We start from the raw sequence: 21,316 nt of genomic DNA, 5'->3' as shown, positions 1-21,316 counted from the left end.
AAGTGAGGAATGTATTTAAACATAGATTATTGTTATACAAAAGATTTATGCACACTGGGAATTCATGAAATGCAGAAAAGAAAATCTAATTTTAATTAAGAGAAAATAAAATAAAAATAGAAAATTGTGATACTCTAAAAATTCTTTTGGTTTCAGGAGGAATGGGCAACGCTAGGAACCATGTGGAAAGACATGAAAAGTCTTCATAATCAAAATAATTGAGTGATTATTGACTTTATTTAGATGGATAAGAAAGAACACTTTTCTGTAGAAAGCAATCACAGTAAACAGTAAAAAATACATGAACACTGCTTATTTTTAAATAAATCAATACCAGGAATTCAGTATTATCTGAAAGTTATCTTTCCAGAGAAAATGAATGACTATATTTTTAACGAGAAAAAGAGGATTCCCAATCATGGAGGAGGTTGCTGATAATTCCATATCATCTCTCTTATAAGATGCAGCATAGACCAAATGATGGAACATGAGCTTTGAAACCTAGAGTAAGCACTGAGATTTTATATCCTGAAATCTTAACGTTTTAATGGAAGAAAGAAGGAAAAATCAGTTCCAGATACCCATTTTACAGATATTCAACCTGAGATCTAAGATCCTGAAGTAGTTTGCTTATTGTTATGCACATGGTTAATAATAATTAAATTAATTTTGCACAGTAATATAGTCATATATGAAAAAGTCCTCATTCCAATTTTGTTATTAAAAATTCTTTTGTGAAGATTACAAGGTGATAGCCATAAAAATTTAATATCATGAATATAATAGATAAAGGTGGTGAATTTACATAGTAAATTCAAAAATATCAAAGGAAACTGCTATTGTTTTCTTTGGGAAAAAGTGGAAATTAATCAGGATTTAATTAAAGCAAACAGCATTCTGGAGGGAATAACAAGGACAGAAGTTGTTTATGTGAATGTCAGACGCAAAGAGACATTTCATGAAGGAGCATAAGGTCGCAAATCATCGTTCTGTAGAAGAGGCAAAAGGAGACAAAGATGGCAGTTGGCAATGTTTTTGAGAGGAGAGAGAGAATTCAGGGAAGTGAATGGAACAGTTTAGAGTTGGTCCTTCTTCCATTGTACTTAAACAATTAATAGCACCATCACCTCTCATGAGAAGCAAATCTAACCATCAAGATGCTGACCTTTGTTTAGGAGGGCAGTGCTGCTGTATGATCTACTGGCCACACTTTACAAAACAGATCCTTTCACTTTGAGCTGGTCTTTAGCAGTGGTATTGGGTTTGCTTCCGTCCCCCATCACGCTCTCAGCTCTGTGCAATAGCAGACATTTCCGAGACAGGCAGCTTGGGCTTAACGGTGAAGTCTTTGGACAGATAAAAATTGAAGCTCAACAACCCTCCTGAAGGTCAGATACAAACTGTAAGGGGCACAATAAACAGTGTTCTACCAGTTTAGACTCCAGCCAGCCTTGGGGATCCACTCCACTCCTTTCACAGGATTTAATTAACGGTTCCCCTGGTGGGATTTCACTCTCAGATTAATCCATCTTTTAAAACACTTATCCAGCTTCTTTCTTTCTCTGTACATTTTGTTTTTAGAGTACCTGTTCCTATAAAATACATGATTAATTCGCTTCAATATCTAGACACTACTATACGTGGTGCTTTCTTTGGCCCTTTATAAAAGAGTTAATGATGTCAAGTAATCATAGTTTTTTCAGGTACATCATACATGTGAATAAATAAAGTAGAATCATCCATCGGAAATATAAAGACCAAGTCAAAATTCCCAGCATCTGTGCTTGTTGGGCTGGGGAGGGGAGGAGGACATATTCAACCAACTAACCAAAATGAGCTATAGGTCTGAGTACTTTGGAATGTAAGAAGTACAGAATCACATTTCCTGTCATGTCTATTGGACCAAATGATTCTCGGAATAATCTTGAAAGAGACAGAAAATTTATTAGTATTTCCAGTTTGCAAGAGAAGCAAAGCTCAGTGCTGTTATGACCTTTTTAAAGAAGATTTTATTTATTTAGAGAAAGAAAGAGGGAGAATGTGAGTGGGGAGGGGCAGAGGGAGAGAATCCCAAGCAGACCCCTATTCACGGCTCAGTCTTCCAACCAGGAGATCATGACCTGAGCCAAAATCAAGTCGGTCCCTTAACCGACTGAGCCGCCCAGGTGCCCCGAGTGCTGTTATGATCTTTAATGAAGGAGCAAAAGGTAGCAAATCACTGTTCTGTAGAAAAAATAAAAGGAGACAAAGTTGGCAGCAGCTAGGTAGTAGCAAAACTGTAACTACACACTCTTTCCGCTCTTCCAGTATGTGATCATCCAGTTGGATATAAAAGCTGCAGGGAAGACCCTTAAGTCATGTTGGAATGATCTGCCTCCAGTGGAGCTCTGGGGCAGCCCTTTGCTGCAGTGGTTCCTTAATACCAGTTCAGAAAATTTCTGGTCGATTTCCATTCTTGAAAGAGCCTCATTATTATAATTGACTCCTTCATAGGTATTGCTAAGTTTCAATCTCCTAATAGATTCAAATTTCTCCCACAACTCCTGCCCTTGACACTGCAGACTATATTTCCAAGTACTGGACAGTTATGAACTTGGAGAGGTGATTGATTCCTTCAGATCCAATTTCCCTCTTTTCCAACAAATATGCGGCAGCAACCTCTTCATTATTCTGAAATAAAATTAATTGATACTATAACCTAGTCCACACATAATTTTAAAAATTTTATAAAATGTTGGTTAACAAGCAACATTGCCATCAGTGAAGTGATTTTCCAAAATGGTGAGCAGCTCTTTTTAAATTTCAAATAAAACAAGGTACAATCTTTCCTCAATATACACAATAGTTTTATTCCTGGAAAAATCTGTGTAAGTTAAAACATGCCAAAAAACTTTGCTCTTATACAAAAACTAGAGTAAGCTTCTAGACTCAGATAGTAAGTTTTTCGCCTATATGAGGGCTTCGTGGAACATCTGAAAGTTATATGAAATGAAGGAATGAAATGAAATTAGAAATGAAAAGAAATTATTCACTGTATGGGACTGGCTCATGCATTGTAAGATGTGTTGCATTCCGGGCCCTAGTCCGGTGAATGTCTGTAGCAACTTCCACATTATTGTGACAACAACAAAACATCCCCGTGAATTTCCAAATTGCCCCTAAACAGCCCTACCACCCCAACTGAGACCCAGTGCTCTAGAGACTTAGGGAAGGAAGGGGATATTGTCTACCTTCTGCCCACCCCCTTTCCTCTACATTCCCGTACTGTTCCAGCAGAGAAGAAGGATGGCTGCTGAGCCATCTCATTGGTTATATGTTCAGTGTGGTTAGGTAAAGTCCTCAACTGTTCCCACTGGGGAGGGACCCTTTATTCAGCATCTTTTCCAGGCATTGAGCAACTTCTGTGTGATTGGATTATTATTTTGGGTCTTAGTTCCTGTGGTGAAATCCTTGGCAGGGATATAGCCCAATCTCATTTCCCTGTTGCAGCCCCATTTCTGAGACCACCAAACCCCATTTCTCCCAGGTGGTCTTTCCACCATCCCAGGACTATATAATGCAAAAGTAGACTGGAGACTAAGACTCGGAAATCAGCTAGCAGTCTCTGCTTCTTCCAGTCTTTAAAGCAATTCGTCTGGGAGCCTCGTCTCTTTACCTCAAAGAGGAGGACCTGGTTGAGTATTGTCCTCCCACAGCTCCTGACAGAGTGTGTAACACACCAGGCGTAGTTGCTTATTTGTTTATATACCATAATGCAGAAATATTAACTTCGGTAGAAATATAGGAATCTTTTAGTTATGAAATGCATTGTCTCCATGCCAGAATTAAGCCAGAATTAATTTGTTCACTTAGGCTATCAATATTTCTTTTTATCCATAAAAGAGTAATTTGTAAGAGCATTTCTGGAAGATATGTAGATAAAAAAAGAACAGACTTCTAAAAATGGTCATCTTCCTGCATTAGAAATTGTATAATTTGTTTAATGTCTCTTTTCTTCCCCAAGATGAAAGCCCCATTTTTCATATGTTCATTGATGATTCCTATGTCTAACATAGTCCCTTGCTTAAGAGTTACTTTTAAAAAACTCAATAAATAAGTGATTGCATGAATAAATGATTTCTATCTTTGATTGTATAGCTAGCAGGTTACTTCCAAAATTCAAGCCTATTTCCACAAAATTCAAGCACACATCTGCTCTGACCATAAGATATTTTCTCTCACAAAAAAAAGAAAGATGTTTCCAAACTTGTCAGAAATATTCATTAGGCATTTTTTTCTAATATTAGTGTGAATGAAATTTTATTTAAATAAATGTATTAAAACTTAATCTTAATAATTAAATGTATTAAATTTATTTAAATAAAATAAATAACATTTCACTTTAAAGGAAAGGGATGAATATCTAAAAATCTAGCATATGCTTTCTATTTTAAAAATATATCCTACAATGTCAAGTAGTGTTAGTGTAAATTAACACTAGATTTCTCCTAATGACGAACGTACAATCTTTTAGTTTGTGTCAGAATATGGGTGTGTCACAAGCGATGTCAGAAATACATAGGAAAAATCAAGCTAATTGGCTCATCTTGGATCTGTTATTCAACAAATAAGACTGCTTTTAGCAAATCAGTGTTCTTCTGAATGTGGGTGTGTTCAAAAGACAATAGATATTTGATTAAATGTTCTGACTACATTCAGATTTCCTTCATTGATTCTGTATATTTCTAAAATAATATTAAAAGCAGCTATAGTTAGGGGAAGCAAGAGGCTCTTTATAAAGGCCATCCTTCGTCAAACTTAGCTCCATTTGGCTTTCCCACACAATAGATTTAAATGTCTGGCGATTTACTAGTAGAGTGGCTATGAGGGTGGGGTAAGGGGGAAAGGATCTTACCCACCTGCTCCCCACCTACAAGTCAGATCTATGTTATAGAAAGGATACCAGATACTCCCAGTCTCCTATAACCTATTAAAAAGGCAGCCACACATCAAGGGGGTCAGGCAGTGGGAGGAGTGACTCCGAGGTACAAAGAATAAGGGGATGCATTGTCTGAAGAGAATTTAAAAACAATAACAAAACCAACTAAGGGTTGTCCAGTCTTCACCATGCACCATCGCAGTGATGAAATACTCTCCTTGTCTGCTGGAGCAGATGACCTCCCCACTCCCCGCCTTTAGCATGCCACCCTCAAAGGAGACTTGTTTCCTAGAATACTAGCAGCCTTACAGAAATCATGTTTCCAGTTGGAACTATCCAGAAGGATTCCCCTGAAAGTGAAAACTCAGTAATTTTAAAAAGTACTGGGCTGGGAAAGGAGCAGTAACGAGACTCTGCTGAAGATCTGAGCCAAGGAGAAAAATAACTATATTCCCTTTCTTCTCCAGTCATTGCTTAGAGTCCTCATATTGGTTGGGGTTTCTGCGAGATGACCATAATCATCTCCTTACTGGTCTCTTTATCACTGACCATGGTCACTTTGACACATCTCATACCTTCTTCAAGATGTACCTTCATGAAATGCAGATTTGGCTATAGCACTCATGTGCTCAAAAATCTTCAGAGTCTAATTCTTACTAGGAAGCTGAATTCCTAGAGGTATCTAATTCATGTTTTTAACCATCCCAGGACTTAGTTCATGGCACTGAATGGAGTAGTCACTCACTGTTTGCTGCCTGAATGATTTACAAGTTCAGCCAGTAAACGTGCTACAGAGTTTCCTTTACGTGATTGCCCTATAATGAGGCATGTTCCATTAATTTGCCTCATTTATTCAACACATATTTATTGATCACCTCTTTTGAGTTAGGTTGGCATTTTGCTGCAAATATTTCCATCTAAGATCTTTCCTTGAGCAATTTCTGGATTCAGAGATTTTTTTTTTTTTTGACAAAAGAAACAGGAAGACAAAAACCAAATGTTTCTCAAGATCTGTATGATACATGAACCAAGTATCTTTTTTAGGTCTCAAATCTGTCATCATTCTTTTTGAAAGAGAGCAGTGCATGGGTCATACTCTGCATTAGCCTTTGAGCCTCGAAGGAGACTTGAAATCAAGTATATAAGATCTGGCCAATAAAAGACCATGAAGGTTAAATAAAATTAGAAAAAAACAACAAAAAAACAAGAAGTCAGCTATTATTTCCATGTTTTTGCAAATTTGCAAATAGTGATTTTCCAATAATTATATACTTAGCCACAGTTAAGATTTGTGTATGCAAGTGTGTGAGTTTGTGCAGGAGGGTGTGTAGGAGTGCAATGTGTATGTGTGTGTATGTGTACGTTCTCTGTGTATTGTGTGATCTCAGAGAAGAATATAGGAAGAAGGATACAGGAGGCATGACAAACTCATGGAAAGAAGCACTGGAACCATCAGTAAGCTACACACATGTTATTCCCCTCCCTCCTCACCAGTGCTGTTGACTTTGTGGGAAGACGCTTCCCCCACGAGAGCTCACTTGTGAAGTTTGCCATCCAGTTGCATTAAAGCACCACTTTTGAAATAAAACCCAAAGGGGTGGTCAGAATTCTTGCAACAGGGCGCCTGGGTGGCTCAGTCGGTTAAGCGACTGCCTTCGGCTCAGGTCATGATCACGGAGTCCTGGGATCGAGTCCCGCATCGGGCTCCCGGCTCGGCGGGGAGCCTGCTTCTCCCTCTGACCCTATCCCCTCTCATGCTGTTTCTCTCTCTCTCTCTCTCTCTCAAATAAATAAATAAATAAAATCTTTAAAAAAAAAAAAAAGAATTCTTGCAACAGTTCTGCCTTAGAAAGAATACAATCATTTTATATGCAGCTTCTGGGAGCTGTCTGTGGTTTTGGAACAACACTTGGATTTATATCGGACGAACATGCACCTGAATGCAGAGGCGCAAACCGTGTGGTTGAGGCTCTGCAGCTGAGCTTGATCAAGGCTGGCTGCTTTGAGGTGGGAATTCCTCAAGGAACTGGGACTCACTCACCGCAGAAACAAAGTATCAAACAAACAAGACATTGTGCTCTATTGTTTCTTCTGTGTGGTACTCTCATAAGAGGGATGGCCCGGTCAATGAGAAATTCTGACTTCACTGAGGTGTCCACAAAACTGACCACCTAAACTCATACTTGCTTCCTCAAGTCACTAGCTTGTTTTCCTTGCTTCATTTCTCCATAGCAGTATCTCCAGCTGATACCTTAGCATGAGTCCATTTATTTTGCGTACTGCCTCTTCTTTTTCCAGTGCAATGTAAGTACCAGAGGATGGGGAATTTAACTGATGTTTTCTCCATTGTATGTCTAGGTCTGGGACAGTGCCTGGCTTGGGGTAGGCCCTCATCAATAGTTGTTGAATAAATACATGAAGGAATGAATGAGAAAATGAATTAATATGACTATTCTCAACTGTGTTTTGTTTGTCTCTGCTCTGCCCAGCTTGTTGCCTTTAATAGGAGTTGCTTGGTGACTGACTTTGAGCATATCAGAAAATTCACAGGTCCCTTGATTCTTGAAAAATAGTCAATGAGAAAACAAGCACATATCCATAAATTATGTGCCTAAAGAACCTCTTTTAACAGGAAATAAGAGATTCTCTGACATTCTTACAAAGTGGGCCAAATGAGCTTAGAAGTAATTCCTGAGATAATTGACAAAGGGTCAGCTTACCCACATAAGCCTGAGGCTCGGTCAGATTGCCATCGCTGTGTGGTCTGGCCTCCTGCAATGTCACAGACAATCTGTCTGTCATCACAGAGCAGGTGGCCAGGCAGGACTGTGGGTGGATATGGTGCAGTCGTCAGTTGCTAACCAGGGCCTGCACTAAGGATAGCTACAAGGAGGTGTTTGCTCTTGAGTTGCAATTTGCACTGGACAGGCGCCAAAGAGTTTCCTTTACCCTAGACCCCAAATCCATCTTTTGTCAACACAGGGCAGTCCCTTACAGGGCACAATATGTGCTTTATTAATTCATCAACCATGTACCCAAAACTGCTCTACATGCTAGGGATTGAGTGTTCAACAAAACCGAAAGTGGCCCTGCAGTCAACAGACTCACTTTTCTTGATCATCTCTTCCAATCTACTTATCTATCTTTGTCAATTACAAAACCCACTTGGGTCCCTTAGAAATGTAAAAAGGCCCTCAAACATTTGTAAGCTCTCAAGTTTCCAAGAAGAGTCCCCATTTTTATATTCTGTTAAATATCAGTGTTTGATGGGGCAGCAGAATACAAGCAGCATTGTGGCAGATGTAAAGGGATTGTTTTCACTCGTCTTTACCACTAATTAGCTATTTGATCTGAGGCCAGAGGTTCTCAGTTCTGGCTGAAACTTAGAACCACCCAAGGAACTTAAAAATTTTCCCATGCCTAGACTCCACTTTCAATCAATGAGGGCCGAATCTCCAAGAGTGGGTCTGGGCTTCCATATTTTGAAACAATATAACTGATACTGTGTAGCCAGGGTGGGACAAATCTCCTTGATCTCAATCTGTAAAATGAGGGTAATCATAATTCCCTCGTTAGTTCCTAAGGATTTCTTAAATAAAAGTTAGGTTGTAGATGGCAAATAATTTTAATATCTACACAAATAACTGGTACAAAGCACCCCAGAGGCTTCATCTTCAGTCTCTTTTGGTAGAGAGTCCTTGAATCGACGTTGAGGAAAGTTTGTGCAAACTTAGCAAAGAAGTTTATGTCACAGATAAGGTCATCTGTTAATATAAATGATAGGACAGGGGCTCCTGGGTGGCTCAATCGGTTAAGTGTCTGCCTTTGGCTCAGGTCATGATCTCAGGGTCCTGGGATCGAGTCCCACATCGGGCTACCTGCTCCTGGGGGTGCTCAGCTTCTGCTTCTCCCTCCCTGCCACCTGCCCAGCTCATGCTCTCTCTTTCTCTTTCTCTCAAATAAATTAATAAAATCTTTAAAATATATATAACTGATAGGACAAGCAAAATCTTCATTGTAGTGAAATTTGTTTAACTCTATTGGAAATTACACCCCCAGATTATAATAGAGATGGTATGAAGTTAATACCCAGACATAAAGGAAAAGAAATATTGTGACCCAGCAAGAATGTTGCTTTGTTTTGGAAAGCAAATTAATGCTCAGAGACTGAGGGTTTTTTTTTTTTTTTTTTTGCCAGCAATTTATTTAACACAGCTTCACTGCGGGACTTTCACAAGTCAATAAGATACAGGATGTCTCTTAATAAGCCAATAAAGAAATAATATACTCCGAATCAATGATAGATTACTCACGTGATTGTTCCAGGCAAGAGGAGAGGAAGGGAATAAAGTCCACATTCAGTGGGGTTGAACCTTTATAGGAGTTAGTACTTGGGAGAGCCAGGTTAGCCAACTGCGAGCTGAGGTCCAGCTATCAGTGCAAAAGGTAAAGTCCCCTGTTGCTAGAGTGTGTTACTAGGGAACGGTAGCTCTGGTGTTGATGGGCAAGACAAGCTTTGCCAAGAGCTGCTGCATGGTTTTCACCTCTGCCAATAAGAGTTGCCTTGACCAAGGCAAGAGCTAATGCCCCAAGGTCTTTGGAGAGCTATTTTAGATGAGTGGCCTTGCCCAGACTGAACACTCTCAGATAAGCCTCACAAACTCTCGGTATTTATAGTCTAAATGTCCCCTTGACATAGTTGATTCTTTATATGTTTCTATCGAGAAGCTCCCCCCCTCCCACGGGGGGGTGGGGTGGTGGCCTCCAGCAGCTGAACTGCTGAGTTCTTATTGGTGACAAGAGATGAGATGATGATTTCGTGACACAACTTACTTCATTCTTATATCAAAACAACTTTATTTCTAAAAACAACTATTTGTTTGGTCTTTGTCATAAATAAGTGGATTTGAAAATTGTACCAAACCAATATACAACAGATGCGATGCCCCCTCTATCAAACATATAACTACATTCTCTACTTACAGAATTAGAAAGTACGCAATAGCTTCTTTCATTACCGAGAAGGAAAGTACTCTCAAAGTGTAGAGCATTCACTTTCCTGGATTTATTTCTTGCATAGAATTCTGTATAGTACAAATGATAGCATAATCATTATTGAAAATGAGATGGCTGATTATGTGCCACCTAATTATATAGATACTTTTTTTAAATTTTATGAATATCATTTTTATGGAACTTTACCAACAATAGAAATAACAACAGCATCATTTATTGAATAATTACTCTAATCAGGGACTATGTCAAGCACATTATATACATTTTATCCTTCCTATAACTCCTTTAAGGAAATTCTACAATCTAGGTTTTCCAGACAAAGATACTGTGACTCAGAGAGATTAAAGAACCTCCCCAAGATCACACGGCCAGAGGTGAGATTCAAATCCAGATATTCTGACTCCAAATCCTTAACTCTTAACCAGTTTTGGTTCTTTTCTGACCCACTAATTGCTCTAGATAATGATTCTGCCATGAAGTTAGTCACTGATAAAGTTGCGGGACAGTGACTAGAGAATGTCCTTAATGTGATAAGGGGCAGAAATGGAAAATAAAAGTGTCAGGATTTTGTACAAGCCCAATCCTTGACCATAAATTGCTCAAATATGGAAATGCAGGTCCCTGATCCAAACACTGTGACAAATTCAGAGGAAGTGGGTGACCCCCACAGTGAAGAAAGTATGGGTTATAACTGTGAGTCTACTGGGGAGGCAGTAAGGCCCCAGAGTAGGGCCCACTTACTGGGGTGGAAATTCAGGGTGGTGCTGAACTAGTCAAAACAAAACAGAGAAGTAAAAGTTTACTTGCAGGAACAAGATCACAGTGAGGAGAAATAATAGTGCTTAGAAATCAACAAAAAATTCCCTGCAGTCACACTTGAAGCAAAAAACCCTGGATCCAATCAGCAGCAATGGAAACCCAAAAGACAAATCATGTCAGTGATCTAGTTGGAGTTCCTAGGTGTGGAAGAATGGCTAATGCTGAGCTCCACGTGGTGTGCTTGCTACCCTACTGTCTTCTTATATGGAAGTCAGTATCCAACTGAGCTCAAGGGTGAGCAGGTAGTTGAGTGTGAAGGTTGGCAGAGGAGGAAATGAGGTGGGGAATACTAACTCCGTATGAACACACTTGCATAGACCCAAGGCTAGAAAAACAAGGATGGTAACTCTGACCTACATGATTCAAAGTAAAAATGAAAGAAATTACAAGAAAGTACTTGTTTTTCTTATGTTGAAAAATTATCAAGAGCTTTAGTAAAATACTAAATATATTATAAAAAATTTTCATAGCCCTGATCATATGTCCAGTTTCTCTGTAGACTGGATGAAAAAGTAGGGCCTAATTCTCAACATTTATACTTGGTCTGAAAATGAGTTTGCTAAAAGATCTCCTGAAGGTTTGCAGGGAATTAGTTCATGAAAATCTGAACCATCTTTAGAATATATCAAATCTTAGTGATTTCCCTGCGGAGTCCCCAAAATGGTCATGCCCTATTGCTTTGGATACATAACAGAAGAGACCCAGATCCCATATCTCTGAACCCTAAGCCTGAAGAAAAGAATGGCAATCAAGATTCAAGAATACAATTAAGAAATAACTATTGGCATTGGAATGTAAATCACCACCTTCCTACATACAATATTTCTTCTTTCCAAAGCCACAGCCTGCAGAAACCGCTCTATTTCCTTACCTAGAGCCTTGTGCCAGTGATGTAGCCTTTGATAATTCTTGCAATAAAAATCCAGTCATGTATGACATTTAGGAGGGAGCAAAAGCTTTGACTTGCCGTGGGGCCCGGAACACTTATAAAGATGCCTTTAATGAGAAATGAAAGGAAAAAAAAAATAAGGATTCAGAAATTGAGCCAAATCAGAAAGGGTGTGCCAAATCACTAGGCACTAGGCTGCCTTTTAATGGTTCTAGGTAAAGAGAGGACCTTAATGTAAATTCCCCCCCCAAATTCAAATTAATCTAATACCAGACTAGATTGGAAAAGAAGAGGAATAAAGAGGACCAAGATGAAGCCTTAATGCTTTCTCAGCTACCGACAAGGTGAACTTTGGGCAGCACTGGAATATAGACATTTAAGAACCAGGCTGGTGTCACCCACGTCACAAGCATGCTTACACTTCCAAGAAAATCTGAGCTTTCACCAAGTGGTCCTTAATAGCAAGAATAGGCCACGCCCCTTCCACAGAATGTATTCCAATGAGATGTAGTCCACTCACATTTTCATTCAGCTCTTTTGCTCAGTTCCTTCAGTTAGCCTGGTCCTATTTCCTGTGGGGGGGGGGCGCAGGGGGGGGGGAGAGTTTTTAGTTACAGGCCATTTAGAAAACAGCCACTTTTCTCTCTAAGTCCCTTTCATTGAGTGTGAGCCAAATGTCTGCCTCTCACACTCCCTTGAAATCAGTACCCTAAGTAATTTTTGGCTAAGGACATACTCTTAAAGAGATGGTGACCTTCTGTGTCTCCCCACGTCATTCTGTTTACACCCATTAGTCAGTGCAGTCTAACAAAAAGTCTGTGGCAAGTCAAGAACATTTATTTCCTAAGAGGAAAGGAAAATGTTCTTAGGCGAGAATGATTCCTGGGAATATACAAGACAAGAAGAAGCTTGGTTTCCTCCATCAAGCTGGGTATCCCCGAGCATTAGATGGACGCAGCAGACCCTTGTTAAAGCACAGTCCTCATCCAGGCAGTACCAACATCACTTGTAAGTTTGCTAGAAATGCAGATCCTAGGCCTTCTCCAGATCAGCTCCAGAAGAACCTGCAATCCCCAGGTGATTCATATTCACATTCAGGGTTGAGGGATATTGGCACAGAACAGTGGTTCTCAACCTTGGTTACAGGTAAGAATCAACCTGGGAATCTTAAAAAAAAAAAAGTTACTGATGACTGGGTCCTACCCGCAGAGATTCCAAGTTAATCAGTTTGGGGTGTGGCCTAAGCACTGGGATTTTTAAAAGCTCCCCAGGAGATTCTGAAGCAGTCAGGGTTGAGAGCCACCCGCCTCATAGTCAAACAGTGGGATTCCTGGAGTCAGAGTTCCCTTTCCCCCGTGGCCTGGCGGCCAGAGAGCTGCAGAGTAAGTAGTGGGGAGATCTCCGCTAAGGACTTAACTTTCTGCCTGGTGCTCTGTTCCTCTCAGCTTCTCCACACAGCTGTCCCTGACCCCTCACCCCTCTGCCAAACTACACCAGTGGTGAATGTCCACTGGTGCTTTAAAGACGCAAGCTCCGAGTCACCCTTGAGGACTACAACATCAGAGTCTCAAGATGGGATGCTAAAATCTGCATTTTTTAAAAAGTGGTTCTTTTTTTTAAGTTTTATTTGACAGAAAGAGATACAGTGAGAGAGGGAACACAAGCAGGGGGAGTGGGAGAGGGAGAAGCAGGCTTTCCATGGAGCAGGGAGCCCAGTGGAGCCCAATGCAATGTGGGGCTCGATCCCAGAACCCTGGGATCATGACCTGGGCGGAAGGCAGACGCTTAACGACTGAGCCACCCAGGCGCCCCCTAAAATCTGCATTTTTAACAAGCTTCCCAGGTGCGTCTGATGTGCAGCCAGGTTTGTGAACTCCACAGTGGGTCTAGCCTTTCATCCTGCCAAGTCATTAAGGATTTGTAAGGATGAATGAGCTGTCAAGAAAGCAAGGGCCTGGTGCAATGCTCCTTTATTAATTATGGGGAAGTGATGTATTGGCAATGATAATGCTTCTCTTGGAAAGGCCAATGAATGGTTCGTCGATTGCTGCATTAGATTTTTCCCAACTCAACCTTAATGCTCAGCTTTTACTCCTCTGTGTGGTTTAGAAGCGGCATGGCTTTCGCGTTAAACAGCTTCTTGGTCTTTATTCCCAGGTGAGTTGCAATCTTTGAGGGAAATACCAACACGGAGAATCTTTCCGAGATCTTGGCTGGGGAATACCTCTCCCCTCACCCCCACATCCTTATCTGCTTGTGTCAGCAGCTTCTAGCCACGGTACTGCTGTGCATGTCTATACGTAGGAAAAACACAGTGAGGATATAAGAGAAAATCATTGATACATCCCCAGGTCCCTTTGCTAAACGAAAGCTTCCTTTCGCGGAGGGCTAGAAAGCGGAGGAAGAAAGATATATCTGGATGCACAATTTCAGAGGTGAGAAATGGGTAGGCAAGTCAGGGAGAGGGTTCTGCCTGTGGGAGAGGCGAGGAAGGTCGAAAAGAAAAGTTGCAGCGCCCGTCTGCGCGTGTAATCGATGGGCTGGGTGCCCGCCCGGGAGAGCGCTAGCGCGCGGCCAGAACGCACTGCGGGGCCGAGGGCCGGGAGCAAATCGAAAAACCTTCTCGGCGGCGGAGGCTGCGAGGCTGGGAGGCTGGAAAGGCTCCCCGCCCGCTCGAGGCTCAGAAACGCGCCGGCTCTCCTCCCGGGCGGTCGCCGAGGGCGCCGGGGCTCGGCGGGCCGCGGAGGCGGCGGCGGCGGCGGCGGGGCCGAGCGCGCGTGTGAGCGAGTGCGAGGCTGCGGGCGGCGGGCGGGCGGCGGGCGGGCGAGTGTGCGCGGGAGGGAGGGGGAGCGCGCGCGCCGCCCGGGCCCCGGCCCTCCCAGCCTCCCGGCCTCCGCGCCTGCCTCCCGCCCGCGCGCACCGGCTGCCCGCAGCCGCCGCTCCCGCTCGCGCCGGCGCTGCACGGGAGTCTGCCCGCCGCCGCCCGCTTTGTGCTTCCCCCCGAAGATGGGAGCGACCTCTTCCCGGTCGGGAGCTATTTAAAAGGAGAGAGTGCGCCGTACTGCCAGCTAGCGTGGAGGAACTGGGGAAGAAGGATCCATCCACACTCCCCCAGACCAGGTAGGCTCTTATGATGGGCAGCAGGAGGGATTTGGTCAGCTACCGCCAACTGTTTTCCATTTCTTGTTCGTAAGGCTACACTTCCCACCCGCTTGGGCGAAGGACCGGCTGCTGAATTGTGTGTGTGTGTGTGTGCGCGCGCGCGCGCGTGTGTCCCTACACGTTTTATGGGGTGTCCGCGCTTCTCGGGGAGCGAAATTGCTCGGGCTGGTGCGTCTGGGCGTGAGTGTGCCCGCCTGCCAGTGCCGGCTGCCGGAGGAGGAAAGGGCTGCTAAGGAGAGATGCTGCACCCTGCACGGCGCTGGGCTCTGAGGCTTCAGGGCGCGAAGAGCTAAGTCCACCCGGAATGCAGCGCTGCTGGGGATCCAGGCGTCCCCACCCACTGGGCTCTGCTCCACGGTCATCCCACCTCCTGGTAATCCTTGGGGTCTTCCCCAAGGCCACACTCGCGAGTCTCTTTTCCGGCGAGGTCTGGGTGCTCCTTCACCACGGACTGCGGAGAGGAGGGAGTTGTGGCCGGGGCAGGAGGAACAGGCAAGGGGGGATTACAGCGGGACGGGGGTGGGGTGGGGGTGGGGGGTAGTGGGCTGAAGGGTCCGGGTCTTTGGGCACTGTGCCGGGGTGTACGCGTTGGGGATTCTGCACGCACAGGCATCTCTCCCCCACGAGATTCGAAGGGAACTTTGCAGCTGCATTATCTGCCTCTGGAGCTTTGCTGGCTGTTGGGGAAATGGTCTGTGTTCTGAGATGTGAGGATATCCTTCTTGGCTCCTCCTTAATGAAGAAGAGGGAGGTCTTATGGGTGGACAGTCAGCTAAAGAAACCAAATCTGCCCAGAGGATGCTTTTAAAAATACAGTGTGTGTGCATCCTTGATTTCAACACCCCCCCGCCCATGGATTCTGTTGACTATTTGATGAATGACTGGGGCTGGCAATTTGTATTTCCCTCTCCAGACAAAGTGGCAGTGGTTGGGTTGAAAGCAGACTGATCAAATTTAACAAAGAATTTTCTGAAGAGAGCAGTAGTGCGTGGTGTCCGCATTCATCGGAAAGAAAGTCAGGCTTTGCACTAGGTATCTCTTTAACCGCCCCCCCACCCCCTTAGCCTGGCTCCCTTGCTGGCGCTCTGTATCTCTCCTGCTAGTCAGCCACTAGTGGTTGTGACTATAACAATACAAACTTTGTCCTGCTGGAGGTGTAAAGACTAAAAAGAGAAAAAAGGATATCAGTAGGAGGTGTAGTGGAAGAAGCTTTTTAAAAAATGACAGATGTAAAGACAGTACTGGCATCCAGATCGTGGAGGAGCTAGCAGAGTAGGTGGAGATTCTGATCAGATCTGGTTAAAGGCATAGGCTGAGTATCTCCAAATATGAGCAATTGGAGCACCCACAATCCAGCGTCTGTGGGAAGATTTGCTAAGGGAAATGGGGAGCAACCAGGAGGGCATTCTGCAAGTATGCCTCCCACCCACGCCCCCCTAAACACACACATGCACACACTTGCGTGTTTTCTCTTTCTCTCTCAAAGCTACTCCTGCAGCAAGTCAGGAAAGGAGGATAGAAATGTATCTAGATGTTTCATTCATTTCAGATAAGAAAGCAAAACCAGAATAGGGGCGACGGCTGTTAGGTTCCTCTTTCAAATCCTGTGTTACTTGGATTTAGCTCTATGGGTTTGCTAAACTTGCTTAATTGGCTGCTTAGGCTGGTGTGAAAGGAGGAAGGAAAGGAGAGCTAGCTCCATCTTTGGGGCCTTGTGAGTGAGAAGGTGGGGGAAGACCCACTTACTTCATCAAGAAGCAGGATGTGTTTTCTTAAATGGTTTTCATTTTACAAATCCCGCCTGTTTGAAGAATTCCATTTGATTCTGAGGGCTATTTTGCTAAGATTTCTCCCACCTACTAAAAAAAGAGCGCTTATTTTTTTTCCTCCCTAAAATGGCTGTTGTCTTGTATTAAATATGGAATGATTAATTACTAGGGAATTAAAGAACTGGATAGAGGTAAACCATTATTGACTATTGAGCTGTGCAGGGTTGCAAAGGATGCAAGTGTCCATGACAATCAGACTTCATTTACTCTGTCCTGAAAGCTTCACAGGGCTGGAAGAGGAGAGTAATGAATTAAAAGAATATGAAGGCTGTTCTTTATATCTATCTGTCTATCAATCTATCTACCTAACTACCTACCTATTTATCCATCTGTCTTTCTATTCTTTCTATTTTATCATTACTATTGAATGGTTTCTGCTATATCATTTTGGATTTAAGATTAAGAGCTAGCTAACCATTTTGTTGACCATGAAGGGGAAGAGAAGTGATAGCAGTGCTTTTACTCCAACGAAAATTACAAAAGGAAGATGAAGTATAGTCAGGACTGTATGCAGGATTTACATTAATTGCTTTTTCAAGCTTACTGTTTTGGAAAAAAAAAAAAAATTCCAAGAGAGCTTCAGCATTTTGTTAGCAAGCTATATTTAACATGTTTTTTATCAGACAAAAATAGACTTTATTTATCTTGCAAAGTAAACGCATGGTTTCTTCCCTCTCAGTATTTAATCTGTTTCTTAAAAAAAATAAATAAATGATGATAAAAGCTCTGCAGATCCAATGAGGTTACATTCCTGCTTTAAAGCAAGTTAAAGCATTCATTTAGGTCATGGATGTGTTTCTCCCAAAGTAAGTGCATTATAGGACTTTGCCATCTGATTTTTGTGTTGCAATTCAGTGAAAGGAGCCCTTTCTCCATAACACCTTCAGGTAGAGAGAGCAAGCATGGAGGTAAGTAGCCAGTGGTCTACCCCATCAGCATGGAAATAACCAAGGTCCAGGCTGAAATAGAAATTAAATCTGGAAAAAGAAATACACGATTAAAAGAGGGTGGTAGAGCACCAATCTTGCATGTTTTGTATTTTTACAGTGTGAATGTATGTTGCTTCTAACCAAAAATTAAATTGTTGCTTTACATTTGCTGAGAATTTAGGAATCAACGTGTTGCAATCTCTTTCTTCTTCCTGTTCCTTTCATCCTCCCCCCATCCCCCGCCACTTTTTTTCTTATAAGGGATAGATGTCTCTTGCCAAAACATCTTCCAGTATTGCCCGTACCTCATACTTAGACCCCTCATCATAACCTCTACCAGATAGTCTCCCATCTGATCAAATTCTCCTGCTCCCTCTTGTGGCAAATATTCTCCCTGACTTTCCCTAGATTTCAGAATCACAGCTAACTAACATCATTCACAGCTCCCTTAGCTGCCTATCACTTGGGTTCTAATCTCAGTAATACTTGTGACTAACCAAGCCAGTGGGTTGATGAACTAGCCATTTCAAGTTTTCTCTCTGAACAAAGGGATGTCTATCCCCTGGAGACATACTTGAGATTTAGTGGAAGTAAATGTCAGATGCTTTGTGACCCATTAGGATGGAATAGATTCGGGAAATGTGAGCTTTCAGAGTTGGGCTCTTGAGATTTTGATTTGGACTCAGAGCTAGTCCGGTGGGGCCTCATTAAATGCAGTGAGATGATTTTCAGTTTTCTTTCTTTCTCTTCCAAAAGATACCTCTTTCCCTATGTGTCTGGGTCTGTGTGTCTCTCTCTCTCTCTCTTACTGCCTCCCTCCCTCCTTAGACTCTAATGTGTGCGCATGTGCGCGCACCCACACACACACACAACACAAAATATATTTTCTACAACACATATTTTGAAGACTTAAATTCAGTCAATAATTAGGTTCTCAGTAAAGTTTGTAAATCAAACAACCTATTTTCTGAACTGGAGACTTCTAGGGTAAGCTACTCTCATTGGCATGTTTTCATCAAGAGCAGGTCAGAATACAAATGAGGAGATTGGGTGCCTTCTTCCAGTGTGTTGACTCAACTTGGAAGACAGTTGCTTGCAGCCCTTGCTGCCTCAAGTGTTTTGTGTAGACTCTCCTTGCTGATGACTCTTATTGAACTCTAGGTGTTTTATATCCACTCTGTGATAGTCTTTTGATCTGCCTAGCCAAGAGAGTGTAGTACAGAACAAGAGAGACAGAGGTTCAAGAGAATCACATTTTCTCTTTATCTGAAACTTTCTAGCCAATTTCAGGAGGAGGAGGAGAAGGAGGAGGACGTGTGGAAGGAGAAAAGTCCTGACTGGCAGCTGAAGTGAAGGAAATGTGTTTGGGGTCAAGGGCAAGTGCATTATAGGCAGCCAACTGTAAAGTGATCGGGGCGGGGGGGCAAAACATCCTTGGGGTGGAAGCATTTATCCATCCACCAACATAAGATCAGAAATTCTCCCTATTAGACATTGATTGAAATAAAGTAATTCTATCTAGTAGATCCCTAATAAAATGCAATGACATCACTTAGGAAAGAGCTACCTTTAATTCTTATAGACCACTGGCATTTGTTTGTCTGCTAACTTGTATTGGTTTATCAGGTCAGCTGACAGAAAAGTCCTGAGGGCCTGGAACACAGGAAGATACAGAGGAAGTGAAAGTAGTTTGAAACTGGGTTGGTGCCCAGTTTGTGCCCTCAGAGGCTCCGTCTGGTGGGGAAGCGTGAGGACCTGCGTGCCCAGCAACGGGGCCGCTGACGGAGGGAGTTGAGAGTAGCCAGACAGAGACAGCGATGCACTCCCACACTGAAATTTTACTTCTGGGGCAGCAAAGGTATCAAAAATTTGATCCTTTCTGGAAAATGTAGCCTTTCGAATTCTTCTGAGAATGGGCAAATTATGATCCCCAGTGAGAAATGATATCCTTAAAATCTTGAATGGCTTCTACTATATGCTGTTTTGGAATATTCATACCCGTAACCTATAAAATACACATGCGATACCAATTCAGACAAATGGTTTCTTGCATATATAATAGAGATAGAAAAATAAATTTAAATATTAGAGTTCATCTTAATTTAAAAAAAGACCTAAAACATAATCACTCAGTGGATGTCATTACATGTGAAGTCAGAATAATTAATAATTTCTTCATGGAATCTAATGTGAGATGAAGTCAGACAGACAAGAGGGTGATTCAGCAATTTACTACAAACCAACCGTGATATTTATTGAGCGCTCACTGTATGCAAGGCACTGCCCTGGGCTTTTCAGAGAATGCAGATGATGAAGAGGAGTTATTTGACATTTGCTGATTGCCCATTGTATGCCCAGGGCCAATTTAAGCACTCTGAATGTGTTTTCTCATTTAATGCTTATAAGTGCCCTGCAAGGAAGCATCCTTATCATGATATAAAAATGAAGACTATGGCTCTGTTAAATAACTTACTTGCCGGTTAATAGGTGATAGTACGAGTTTTTGATGCTGTTCAGAAGCCATGTTCTTTGCGCCATGTTCTCTATTCTTAAGGATGTCATGGTCTAGAACACCTAAATGCTGAGCCAACTGGGAAATATTGCTACAACTGTCTAATGAGCAAAATGCTGTAGAGTTGGAAGGAAGAAGAGAATATTGGAAGAGGCTTCATGGGGGAGGAGGCATTTCAGTTTATTTTCCAAGAGTGAAAAGGGATTCTAAAATAAATAAAGCCAGGGCGCCTGGGTGGCACAGTCGGTTAAGCACCCGATTCTTGGTTTCGGTTCAGGTGATGATCTTAGGGTCGTGAGATCCAGCCCCGTGGCCAACCCCGTGTGGGGCTCCGTGATCAGATTCAGCTTGAGACTCTCCTCTGCCCCTCCCCACTACCCCCCACTGCCCATGCGCACACAGGCACTCGCTCTCTCTCAAATAAATAAATAAATCTTTAAAAAAAATAAATGAAGCCTAGCTATTTTTGAAGCATGTAAACCAGCCCCAGCTAATTTATGACAAGGACAACCCTGGGGCAACATTAGGGCCATTTCCAGGCTTTTCAGATCAGCTGTGTGTCCCAGGATCAGAACCATGCCATGGGAACCGTGGATCTGGAACAAAGGATAACATACGCCACTGCTCACATGCATTTTACAAGTGAAGCCAAAATTCAGGGTGAATTTCCAGCATGGCCTTTAAAGAGAGATACTGTAACAGTCTGAGAGGTCAGACAAGGGACATACCACCTGCCATCCTCTTCCTCCCTTAAATTTGATGGTTATGTTTCCTGGGCCATTACAGGTGATTTTCCTTTTTTTTTTTTTTTTTTGGCACCAAATGGCTCTCGTGCTTTCTCCCTTGAGATTCTTGAACTCCTGCTCATTTCCACTTCCCCATAAAGCACAGGACCCAGCGCCCGCTGCAGCTCTGTCCGCCCTGCTCAATGTAGAGCATCTAGTTCCAAGTTTAGAGAATCAGACTGCTTACCCTTGCCCGCAAACCTAAACTTCTGGCATAGACCCACAGTAGAGCCCCTGAAGTGAACAGCATTGGGCAGAGGTAAAAGGATAGAGTTTGGAGATGTGCTAAGTCATATATCATATGTCTCTCAGAAGTTCCAAGTCACTCTTCCAAAATAACCTACCTGCCAGATGTTGGGGGATGTGAGCTCCCTAAAGCTGAAATTTGTGAATTGGTCCTGGGCAGAGTTGGTGGCTCATTTTCCCCTGACTCCTCACTGCCTCTCTCCTCCTGGTC

At 42.6% G+C, this 21,316-nt stretch overlaps 1 protein-coding gene across 5 annotated transcripts in view; it reads left to right on the top strand.

Annotated features, from left to right (window-relative positions):
- Positions 1-21,316, top strand: part of SLC8A1 (solute carrier family 8 member A1) — a 367,453-nt gene that overhangs the window by 39,539 nt on the left and 306,598 nt on the right. For 2 of the 5 annotated variants that reach the window (XM_035000982.1, XM_035000980.1), the window contains exon 1: positions 14,568-14,762. The exons of the other annotated variants lie outside the window; for them this stretch is intronic. The gene's annotated coding sequence lies outside the window, so the exon portion shown is untranslated. Of the gene's footprint in view, positions 1-14,567; positions 14,763-21,316 lie in introns of those variants that run through there. 5 annotated transcript variants of the gene reach the window in all.

The sequence above is a fragment of the Mirounga leonina genome, unplaced genomic scaffold (assembly GCF_011800145.1).
Source record: "Mirounga leonina isolate KUSES-001 unplaced genomic scaffold, KU_Mleo_1.0 Mir_125, whole genome shotgun sequence".
Lineage (NCBI taxonomy): Eukaryota > Metazoa > Chordata > Mammalia > Carnivora > Phocidae > Mirounga > Mirounga leonina.
The sequence above is the reverse complement of the archived record's forward strand: the minus strand, read 5'-3'. Positions and strand labels throughout refer to the sequence as shown.